The sequence below is a fragment of the Cervus canadensis genome, chromosome X (genome assembly GCF_019320065.1).
Source record: "Cervus canadensis isolate Bull #8, Minnesota chromosome X, ASM1932006v1, whole genome shotgun sequence".
NCBI classification, from domain to species: domain Eukaryota; kingdom Metazoa; phylum Chordata; class Mammalia; order Artiodactyla; family Cervidae; genus Cervus; species Cervus canadensis.
In genome coordinates, this window is record NC_057419.1 from 37,335,895 (window position 1) to 37,348,409 (window position 12,515).

At 42.7% G+C, this 12,515-nt stretch overlaps 1 protein-coding gene across 8 annotated transcripts in view; it reads right to left on the reverse strand.

Moving 5' to 3' along the window:
• NHSL2 (NHS like 2) overlaps positions 1 to 12,515 on the reverse strand; it is a 302,146-nt gene that overhangs the window by 243,855 nt on the left and 45,776 nt on the right. The window contains exon 1 of one of the 8 annotated variants that reach the window (XM_043459324.1): positions 464 to 530. The exons of the other annotated variants lie outside the window; for them this stretch is intronic. The gene's annotated coding sequence lies outside the window, so the exon portion shown is untranslated. Of the gene's footprint in view, positions 1 to 463; positions 531 to 12,515 lie in introns of those variants that run through there. 8 annotated transcript variants of the gene reach the window in all.

Here is a 12,515-nt window from a genome sequence, read left to right on the forward strand (position 1 = left end):
AGGACCAGCTCCCCCACCCTGAGGCCACCTGGCATACTATGAACAGCAGAGTCAGTGAGAGGATTCCAGGAGGAAGATAAAACTGAAGAAATGCATCCCTTCTCCACCTGGAAACACTCTTACTATAGATCTTGCCTGCTAAGAACTTGGAGGGATTTCTTTTTTGTTCTTACTTCTGTTTTTATGAGGGTCACCAGGTCTTTACATTCATTCAGAGATCAAATAGCAAAGGAAGCTCATGGACAACATCTTTAGTGACAAATTTGGGCATTTTGATAGCTACCCTCTATAGATCTGTTTTTTTCTATTCTTCATCTTATGCTAATGGGGATTAAGCGGGTTTCAAGAAAGGCACAGAACTACTTGACTGACAAACACAAACAGCTTTTTGCATGGAGGGAGGGAGAGATTTATCTACTCTTTTAACCAGAAAACGGGTTCAAAGAAATCTGCCACTTCCTACCTTTTCTCTTCTTCTCCAATCCCTGAGTCTCTTCCTCTCCAGGATGGCTGGCTGGCTGTCACGGTAGGTGGGACTATATGGGCCAGAGATCATAGAAAACAGAGAATCAGAGACATCTAGAGTTGGGGAAGTCTAGGTCTACAACCATGGTCAGAGTTGAGGAAGACTGCAGGACTCACTGGCTGCAGGCTTGCAGTCGTCAAAGTGTATGGAGAGTACAGTGGTAACTGACTGTACAACAAAGACTTCTTTAAGTTAAGGTAATTCTAACCTACAAAACAATGGGCATGTTCAACTTCCAATTGTGCCTGGAAATCAAAGCTAAATACACAGTCTCATAGGGAAGATACACTGGAGGAGGAAATGGCTACCCACTCCAGTATTCTTGCCTGGAGAATCCCATGGACAGAGGAGCCTGATAGGTCCACAGTCCATGTGGTTGCAAGAGTCAGACACGACTTAGTGACTAAACCACCATAGGCAAGCCAAAAACTTACCTGTCCAACACATGAAAAGATGCCCAACATGACTAGTCATTAGGGAAATGAAATTCCAAATCACAACGAGGTACCACTTTACACCCATTAGGGTGGCTATTATTTTTTTAAGGTAAAAAATATTAAGTGTTGGTGAAGGTGTGGAGAAACTGGAACTCTTGCAGTGCATCACTGGTGGGAATGTGAAGTGATATAGCCGCTGTTGAGAACTGTTTGGGGAGTCCTCAAAAATACCCTAAAGAATTGAAAACAGGGACTCAAAAACAGATATTTGCACACCCATGTTCAAAGCAGCATTATTCACAACAGGCAAGAGGTGGAAGCAATTCAAGTACTCAGCAAGGGATAAACACAATGTGGTATACACACTCTATGGAATATTATTCAGTCTTTAAAAGGAAGGAAATTCTGACACATGCTACAATAATGCTATTATGGCAGTGCAAAAGTAATCATGGTTTTGCATGGTTGAACTTTGCTGTTTGATACTGGAATACATTCTTAAAAAATATGGCTATGTTATACATCATTTTAATGCACATTCTCACTTTATGTTTTTTTGCTAATGACTTATTACTTGCTGTTTATATCTATCTTAGACTAGGGAAATGATGTTAGACAAAAAGCAAATTCAAGCAATTTTCTTTTTTATTTATTTGTAATTGGAGTATAATTGCTTTACAATATTGTGTTGGTTTCTGCCATACACCAACATGAATCAGCCATAAGTATACATATGTCCCCTCCCTCTTGAACTTCCCTCCCACCTCCCATCACATCCCACCCTTCTAGGTTGTCACAGAGCACTGGTTTGAGGTCCCTGAGTCATACAGCGAATTCCCACTGGCTATCTATTTTACACATGGTAGTGTACATGTTTCCATGCTATTCTCTCCATTTGTCCCACTCTCTCCTTCCCCTCTGTGTCCATAAGTCTGTTTTCTATGTCTACATCTCCATTACTGCCCTGCAAATGGCTTCATCAGTACTATCTTTCTAAATTCCACATATATGTGTTATTATATGATATTTGTTTTCTTTCTCTGAGTTACTTCACTCTGTATAATAGTCTCTAGGTTTATCCACCTCATTAGAACTGACTCAAATGTGTTCCTTTTTATGGTTGAGTAATATTCCATTGTATAACCATACCACAGCTTCTTAACCCATTCATCTCTGAATGGACCTCTAGGTTGATTCCATGTTCAAGCTATTGTAAATAGTGCTGCAATGAACATTGGGGTACATGTCTTTTTCAATTATGATTTTCTCAGGGAATATGCCCAGTAGTTGGGATTGTTGGGTCATATGGTAGTTTTATTCCTAATTTTTTAAGGAATCTCCGTACTGTCCTCCATAGTGGCTGTATCAATCTACTTGAGTGATTTTCTTATTAGAGTTAAAAATGGATCACAAAGCAGCAGAGACAACTCACAACATCAACAACACATTTGGCCCAGGAACTGCTAACGAATATACAGTGCAGTGGTGGTTCAAGAAGTTTTGCAAAGGAAATGAGAGTCTTGAAGATGAGGAATGCAGTTGCCAGCCATCAGAAGTTGACAATGACCAACTGAGAGGATCATCAAAGCTGATCCTCTTACAACTACATGAAAAGCCAATGAACTCAACATCAACCATTATATGCTCATTCGGCATTTGAAGTAAATTGGAAAGGTGAAAAAACTTGATAAGTGGGTGCCTTGTGAGCTGACCACAAGTCAAAAAAAATCTTCATTTTGAAGTGTTGTCTTCTCTTATTCTATGCAAAAATGAGCCATTTCTCAATTGGATTATGACATGAGATGAAAAGTGGATTTTATATGACAACCAGTGACAACCAGGTCAGTGGTTGGACAGAGAAGAAGCTCCAGAGCACTTCCCAAAGCCAAACTTGCACTAAAAAAAGGTAATGGTCACTGTTTGGTGACCAGTCTGGTCTGCTGCCAGTCTGATCCACTACAGCTTTCTGAATTTCGGCAAAACCATTACATCTGAGAAGTATGCTCATCAAATCAATGAGATACATCGAAAACTACAACACCTACAGCCAGCATTGGTCAACAGAAAGGGCCCACTTCTTCTCCACAATGCCTGACCACATGTCACACAACCAATGCTTCAAAAGTTGAACAAACTGGGCTATGAAGTTTTGCCTCATCTGCCATATTCATCTGACCTCTAGCCATCCAACTCCCACTTCTTCAAGCATCTTGAAAACTTTTTGTAGGGAAAATGCTTCCACAACCAGCATAATACAGAAAATGCTTTCCAAGAGTTCGTCAAATGCCAAAACATAATTTTATGCTATAGGAATGAGCAAACATTTCTCGTTGGCAAAAATGTGTTGACTGTAATTGCTCCTATTTTGATTAATAAAGATGTATTTGAGCCTAGTTATAATGATTTAAAATTCATGGTCTGAAATTGTAATTACATTTGCACCAAACTAAATACAACATGGATAAACCTTGAAGACATTATGCTACTTATTAAGAAATGTCAGACAAAGAGAAATTAAGGAATCAATCCCATTCACCATTGTAACAAAAGGAACTAAATATCTAGGAATAAACTTACCTAAGGAGACAAAAGAACTATACACAGAAAATTATAAGACACTAATGAAAGAAGTCAAAGATGACATAAACAGATGGAAGATATTCCATGTTCCTGGGTAGGAAGAATCAATATAGTGAAAATGACTATACTACCAAATGCAATCCACAGGTTCAATGCAATCCCTATCAAATTACCAATGGTATTTTTCACAAAACTAGAACAAAAAATTTCACAGTTCACATGGAAATACAAAAGACCTGAATAGCCAAAGCAGTCTTGAGAAAGAAGAATGGAGCTGGAGGAATCAAGCTTCCTGACTTCAGATTATACTACAAAGATACAGTCATCCAGACAGTATGGTACTGGCACAAACACAGAAATATAGACCAATGGAACAAGATAGAAAGCCCAGAAATAAACCCATGCACCTATGGGTACTTTATTTTTGACAAAGGAGGTAAGAATATACCATGGGGCAAAGACAGCCTCTTCAATAAAGGTGCTGGGAAAACTGGACAGCTACATGTAAAAGAATGAAGTTAGAACACTTCCTAATACCATACACAAAGATAAACTCAAAATGGATTAAAGACCTAAATGTAAGGCCAGAAATGATAAAACTCTTAGAGGAAAACACAGGCAGAACACTCAATGACATAAATTGAAGCAAGATCCTCTATGACACACCTCCTAGAGTAACAGAAATAAAAAGAAAAGTAAACAAGTGGGACCTGATTAAACTTAAAAGCTTTTGCACAGCAAAGGAAACTCTAAGCAAGGTGAAAAGACAACCCTCAGAATGGGAGAAAATAATAGCAAATGAAACAACTGACAAAGAATTAATTTCCAAAATATACGAGAAGCTCATACAACTCAACACCAGAAAAACAAACAACCCAATCAAAAAGTAGCTGCTGCTGCTGCTAAGTCACTTCAGTCATGTCTGACTCTGTGCGACCCCATAGACGGCAGCCCACCAGGCTCCCCCCGTCCCTGGGACTCTCCAGGCAAGAACACTGGAGTGGGTTGCCATTTCCTTCTCCAGTGCATGAAAGTGAAAAGTGAAAGTGAAGTCGCTCAGTCGTGCCCGACTCTTAGCGACCCCATGGACTGCAGCCTACCAGGCTCTTCCATTCATGGGATTTTCCAGGCAAGAGGAAAAGGCCTAAACAGATATTTTTCCAAAGAAGACATATAAATGGCTAACAAACACACAAACACATGAAAAGAAGCTCAACATCGCTCATTATTAGAGAAATGCACATCAAAACTACAAAGAGATATCATCTCACACTAGTCAGAATCAAAAAGTCTACAAACAATAAATGCTGGAGAGGGTGTGGAGAAAAGGGAATGCTCTCACACTGTTGGTGGGAATGTAAATTGATATAGCCACTAGGGAAGATGGTATGGAGATTCCTTTAAAAAAAAAAAAAACTAGGAATAAAACCACCACGTGACCCAGCAATCCCACTCCTAGGCATATACCCTGAGGAAACCAAAATTGAAAAAGACACATGTATCCCATTGTTCAATATAGCACTATTTACGATAGCTAGAACATGGAAACATCCTAGATGTCCATCGACAGATGAATGGATAAAGAAACTGTGGTACATATACACAATGGAATATTACTCAGCCATAAAAAGGAATGCATTTGAGAGTGTTCTAATGAGGTGGCTGAGTCGAGAACCTATTATACAAAGTAAGTCAGAAAGAGAAAGATAAATATTGTATTCTAATGCATATATACAAAATCTAGAAAAATGGTACTGAAGAATTTATTTACAGGGCAGCAGTGGAGAAACTGACATAGAGAATAGACTTATGGACATGGGGAGAGGGGAGGAGAGGGTGAGATATATGGGAAGAGTAACATGGAAACTTACATTACCATATGTAAAGTGGATAGCTAACAGGAATTTGCTGTATGACTCAGGAAGCTCAAACAGGCGCTCTCTATCAACCTAGAGGGGTGGGATGGGGAGGGAGATGGGAGGGAGGTTCAAAAGGGAGGGGATATGTGTATACCTATGGCTGATTCATGTTGAGGTTTGACAGAAAACAACAAAATTTTGTAAAGCAATTATCCTTCAATAAAGAAATAAATAAATAAAGTTAAACAGGAAAAAAAAGTCAGACATGAAAGGACACGTGTTGTATGGTTCCATTTATATGAGGTACATAGAAGAGTTAAATTCATCGAGTCAGAAAGTACAATAGTGGTTTATAAGGGGTTGAGGGGAGGAGGAAATGAAGTGTTACTGTTTAGTGGGTAGAGTTTCAGTTTTGGAAGATAAAATTTTTCTGGAAACGGATACACAAACACAGAATGTATTCAATGCCACTGAACTGTACACTTAAAAGCACTTAAAATGGTAAATTTTATGTTATGTATGTTTTATCACGCACACAAAAAGAATGTGCCTGCCTAGTAATAAAGGCAGATGAAGAGAAGGGACATGGAATAATCCACCCCCTTAAGGCTCTTTTTCTTATAGCAAAGCTTTGTGTCAGCTTTACATCTAAAATCTGAGCAAATTAGTTTACACAGGCTGTCAGTGCAGGAAAGACCTGGACATGTGACCACAAAAAACTGATTAGTATACCAAATATTGATCATCCAAATATATTTAGACCCATAGAATTGGAAATTGGCAACTTGCATATATAATTTCACACCACATTGGTGTCTGTGAGATGTCAAACACACAACTACAACTGAAAACATTGTAAAGGATGAATTGTTGAAGTCTTTGAATACCAAGACTTTGGACTCAACTCGAATGCTACCATCAAAATGAGCATTAACCCCTCCCCCCACCATGCTACAGGCTGCTGCTCAATGACCGGATATGCCAAAAAACAATAGGATGTGACTGATGCCAACTCCACAGAAAAGGCCAAATGGCTTAGTGCGGGAATGACAGAGCTATGCAAGTCAGGTCACATGGATGGGAAGAGCTTATAAGCCACAAGAAGGACCCACCATGTTGCAGGTAGGAGCAGAGCTGTGGCACAGATGCTTACCCAGGCCCTTAGGAAGCTGTAAAGCATGTGCCACTGCTGGGCACTTAGAGTGGCAGGAATTCCTGGGGGCAGAAGGACACAAGGATGTATCCCTGTAGTAGCCACCCAGTTTTTGATGCAAACTCCAGCTGGAACTGGAGCAAAAAGTCCAGTTCTCCTCCACTTTTTAAACCCCTCCCCCAATTCTCTACCCTCAGGCTCACTAACTCCTCTTCTTTTGTTTCCAGTCCCACTGCACCAGCAGGCAAATACCATGGCAACCTGCCCTGAACAGGGAGCTGGGAATGCTGTGTACTGCTGGTCTGGCTGGGCATTGGGACTGGCCACTGCTGCTGCAGCTCCTTAGCCTCTCCTTCTTGCCTGCCTCTTCCTCTGGAAACTAGCCTTTGCCTCTTGCCTGGGCCAGCTGGGCAGACAGCAGGCATCTGGCATACATCCCTGGCTGGACAAACTAGTGGCTACACCTACTGGCCAAAGGATCCCAGGTGGAAAAAAATACGCTGATGGATGGAGGAGATGTCTGCAGAAATTCAAGAAATGGATAATCCAGATCCACCACTTGGAATGCAAAAGCGCATGCTCAGGTGGGCATGCTCTCTGCTCTCTGCCCCTGTGGATGGCCTGAACTTCCTGGCCGCCTGAGGTCTCCTGTGGCTGCACGGTAGGCAAGTGGTGTGATCTGGACAGGCCAAAGGTCACACAGCAGGACATGGGGAAGTGTGCTGACCCCTCCCCAATCCCCAGGTCTGCTATGTGGCATCCTGGAAAAACAGAAATAAACAGTCCCCCATCCCTGGTCTCTGCTCCCTGTGTGTGGCTTGGCGTGCGGAAGTAAGAGGAGGTATTTTGATTTTCCAATGAGCTTGTGCACTCAGGCTGTGGGATCTTGGCCTTCTTGCTTGCAGGCAGGGCTGAATGACTCTTGTTTTTCCCAAGTAGCAGTGGGGGTGGAGAGTACACCAAGTCTGAAGGCAATCTGGAGATCTGATGCAAGTGTGGCAGTGATTATCTGAGTAAATGACAAGGAGCAGTCACCTTTGGGCTGGGGTGAGAAAACTCATTATTGCCTGGTGCAGTGACCTGGAGTTTTATATCCCTAAATGTGAGCCAAGAAAGTCTGGGACAAAGCAACTCACTCCTCCACCCTAATACCTCCAGCCAGGGAAATTCAGAGGTGTTAAACTACTGGGTGGCACCCAGACTGTGCAGGTTCCTAGAGCCTTTTGGGTTCATCCTGGCCCAAATCCCTGATTTATAACTTTCTCTCCCTTTGTCATCTAACATACTCTGCTAAATCTTCTCAGATCTCCTCTCCTCCTGGAAACCTACCCCAAAGCCTTTCTCAGCTAAGCCCAGCCAAGGGTCCTCTCTCTCAGCACCCTGAAAGATCTCTGTCACGGGGGCTCTGACAAAGCAGTGCTAACATTTTATTTGAAAAAGTGAAGGTGTTTTTTAAACTTATATTTAATATAATCAAGATTTCATATGGGACTTCCCTGGAGATTCAGTGGTTAAGACTTCACCTTCCGATGCAGGGGGTATGGGTTCAATCCCTGGTGGGGCACCTGAGATCCCACAGGCCTTAGGGCCAAAAAACCAAGACATAAAACAACAGCAATATTGTAACAAACTCAATAGACTTTAAAAATTGTCCAAGTCAACAAATCTTCAAAAAGAAATTTCATAAACAAGAGGATGTTTTAACATCAAAAAGTTGAAATGACAATTTTGGAATTTAAAAAACTGAACACATTTGACTTTATGAAAAATTACATCATCATTTTTCTCATTTTTAGCCCAGAAGAGTGGAAATTTTATGAAAGATGAGCACCAAGTTGCATTTGGGAACTGAACTACAGGCCTAGACACCAAGTAAATAAAAGCTTGTCTTGGAAGACAGGTGAACACTTCCCCCACATTTGGATGGCACTCTGAAGGTGGCACTAGTGGTAAAGAGTCCATCTGCCAATGCAGGAGACATAAGAGACGTGGGTTCAATCCCTGAGTCAGGAAGATCCCCTGGAGGAGGGCATAGCAACCCACTCCAGCATTCTTGCCTGGAGAATCCCATGGATAGAGGAGCCTGGTGGGCTAAAGTCCATAGAGGTCTCAAAGAGTTGGACATCTCAAAGAGTTGAACTCTCAGAGTTCATCTTAAGATTGAAGCAACTTAGCACAGTACACAAAACAAACACTGAAGTTTGCAGAGCTACCTATACATTCTCACTATCCCCTGCCTTGGAGGTATCATTATTCCCACTTTACCCAAGAGGAAACTGAGGCTCAGAAAAATGAAATCACTTACCCAAAGCCACACAAGGAGGTAAAATCCTAAATCCATGATCTCCTAGGCCTCAACACAGTGCAACTTAACAAGCATTTATTGAGGACAGACCCACACAAGTAGGTAAAATCCTAAATCCATGATCTCCTAGGCCTCAACACAGTGCAACTTAACAAGCATTTATTGAGGACAGACCCACCCAAGTAGGTAAAATCCTAAATCCATGATCTCCTAGGCCTCAACACAGTGCAACTTAACAAGCATTTATTGAGGACAGACTTCTACTGAGGACAGTATTGTTCTGTCAGATGCAAAAATGAAGACAGCATGTCCCACGTCCTCACAGAGCTCATGGGGAAGCAAGGAAACTACAGATAACTGGGATTACATCACCACCTCTCCAGGTTGTTATGACAAGGAATGACATGACTTATGAAGGCTCTTAGCATGAGGCCAGGAATCTAGTAGGCATTCAATAAATATTAGTTTCCTCAGTTCCTTTTCATCTTCAAAGCATCAGGGAAGGATGTGGAAAACAGCCCCACTGCCAACAAGCAAGCGCCCATGCCTCCCAGCCCCACTGCAGTCTTCTTCAGAGCACAGGAAAAGTGCTAGGGAGTTGTGTCCCTTAACATTTAGTACAGTTCATCCCAGTCCTTTTGGCCTGTTTCTGAGAGCAAAGGATAAGTGTATCTGAAGGATGAGGTTGGGAAGGGAGGCCCACGGCCAAAGAAAGCTTCTTGGAGGACCAAGAGTCAAGGACCAGCTTGGGTGAGAAGAGGAAGAGATCTAGTGAGTGGCAAGGGGCAGGAATCCCTCACTCCTGGTATGTGAGAAGGCTGAGCAATGGGACAAGAGAGAGCAGATAAAGGGGCCATCACTTAATTTTGTCAGAATGGAAGGGAAGGAGGAGTTGGAGCAGAAAACAAGGGGAGTGAGGGATGTTGGGTGCCTAGGTGAAGGGTCTGAGGCTGAGGATGGAGGTTTGCTGAGTCCTCAAGTCTCTAGTCAGAGAAGGCAATGGCACCCCACTCCAGTACTCTTTTGCCTGGAAAATCCCATGGACGGAGGAGTCTGGTAGGCTGCAGTCCATGGGGTTGCTAAGAGTCGGACATGACTGAAGCGACTTAGCAGCAGCAGCAGCAGCAGCAGCAGCAGCAGCAGCAGCAGCAGCAGCAGCAGCAAGTCTCTAGAAAGTTTTCCTGTCGAGACCAGCTACCATATGGGAAAATTCTTGGCAACCTTTCCACTGACAATGCAAATAGAAAAGAAAGGCCCTGTTCTGGGCCTGATCACATGTGCAGTTTCCATGGAGTCTCACAACTCTGGAGCAAGAGGGACAGTACTAGCCCCATTTTACCCATGAAGAAACTGAGGCTCAGAGAGATCAGGAATCTTGCCCAATTCACAGAGCTAGCAAGTGATAGAGTGGGGGTGAATGTTTTAAAACCCACACTCTTCTACAAAATTCACACTCTGCTCCAATCAAATTATTTTACTTTACCCCATTATCCAGTTAGCAGAAAAGCTATAAGAGACATTTGAGTAAGACTTGAGAAACGAAAATAACGTGAAGATTATTTGAACAGCCCAGATGTGAAACAATATGGGCTCCAACCAAGGTGGCAGTAGTAGAGCTGGAAAGGATAAGACAGATGTGAATGTGAAGCCAGATGACAACTCCATCTCAGTCTCTTTTGTGAGCTCATCATTTTCTACCCAAGTCTCGGCATTCACCAAGGCCTGGTCCTAGGCTTAACACTCTGTACTGCATCCACATAGTCCACATAGCTGAATAGCCTGCTGCTTACTTGCTCCCTACTCTTGGATGGTTCAATGGCAATTCAAAATTAACATGCCCCAAACTGAAGGTGTGATCATTCCTCACAAAACCCCATTTTCTGGGTTCTCCAGAATACAACCCTCTATCTATGTGGATGTGCAAGACAGATCACTGGGAGCCTTTCTAGACATCTCCTTCTCTATCTCTTTAATCCTCGATCTCAGTCTGTCACCAGATTCTATTGATTTTTCTTCCTCAGTAGCTCTTGAATCATTCTGTGGCCCCCAAGTTATCACCTAAGTCTAAACCACCACTCTAGATCTCTCTACTGGACTGTGGCAATTACCCCTGGACTGGTCTCCTCCAAAGCAATCACAACACTGAAGCTACAGTGATCAGAGGGATCAGTTCATAATGTGAACATGTCATCCCCTGCTTGGAAACGTTCAAGGGCAAGACTAAAAGAGGCCTGCAGGCCTTGCCTGTGTGAGGGCTTCAGGTCTCCCTCACATGTGTGCCTCTCATTCCTCCAGCCACCTGAATACACTATGTTCCCTTCCATCACAGAGTCTTTGCATATGCTCTTTCTTCTGTCTGTTCCTTCCCTTATTTGCCTAATTAACTCCTATTCATCCTTCATATTCCATCTCATCTCCCTCAGAGAAGCCTTCTCTGACTTCCCTGTCAAATACCCTATTATATAGGCTCCCCTAGCATGTATACATTTGTCTGTAATTATTTGGCTATTATCTGCCTCCTCCATGGGACTGTGAGCTCCCTGAGGAGAGACTGGATCAGTTTCTAGCACATGTTATATCCTCAGTAATTCCTGAGGAAAATACTGAATGTGTGAACAAATAAATGAGTGAATGACTCCACAGAAGAGGCAGCAGAGAACCCCAGAGTGAGGCTACTTGAGTTTGAATCCCAGCTCTGCCACTAATCTAAAAGCTGTATGACTTTGTTCCAGTTATTTGTCTCTCTGTGCCCCAGTTTCCATATCTGGAAAACTGAGACAATAAAAAAACAGTTGTTATAAGAGTTATGCAGTCTGTGGGGTCACAAAGAGTCAAACACGACTTAATGACTAAAACAACAACAACAATGAGAACTAAATAAGCAAATATTTCTAAAGCACTTAAGTAGTGCTGGGCACATAAGGTATATAAGTATATAAGGTGTTCATGTAAATAAATAAATAAATTCTCTCTCCTGTCCCATTGGTCCAATGGCAAGCAAGAACACATTTGTTTTCCAGAGAGTTCCAAGACTCCAGACCTCAAGTTTGGCTGTAGGAAGCCCTCCACTTCAGCCTCTTTGGGAAGAGAAGAAAAGCTGAGGTCTCTGGAGCCTAACTGACCTGACTTGACTCTTCCCTCCTTCTCTCCTCCTACTTCAAATCCACCAGGAAGTGCTATCAGCTCTACCTGAGACATAAGCCCCAAATCTTTCTTCCTTGGTTCTCCCACCCCAAGCTAAGTCACCATTGTGATATGCCCACTTCCACTCTTGATCCCTTATAAACCATTCTCCACACCAGTGGCCAGATTGAGCCAAAGGGAATGCCAATCAGATCTCATTACTCTCCAGCACAAAGCCCTCTGCAGACTCCTCATCACTCCCAGAGTGAAATCCAAACTCCTCTCCGTGGCTCCCAGGGCACTCTACCACATAGTCCCTGCCTAGCTCCTGGGTCTCATCTCTCAGCCTGCTCCAGCCATACTCAACCACGCTCAATGGCTTCTCAAAGCACTGTGTTCACTCTTGATCAGGCCCTTTTCAAAGCTATGCTTTCTATTGGATCACTTTTTTCCTACCATGGCTTTCACTAGGCTGACTCCTGCTCCTCCTCCAGATCCAGCGCAGTCATTACTTCCTCTGGAAGGCCTTTGT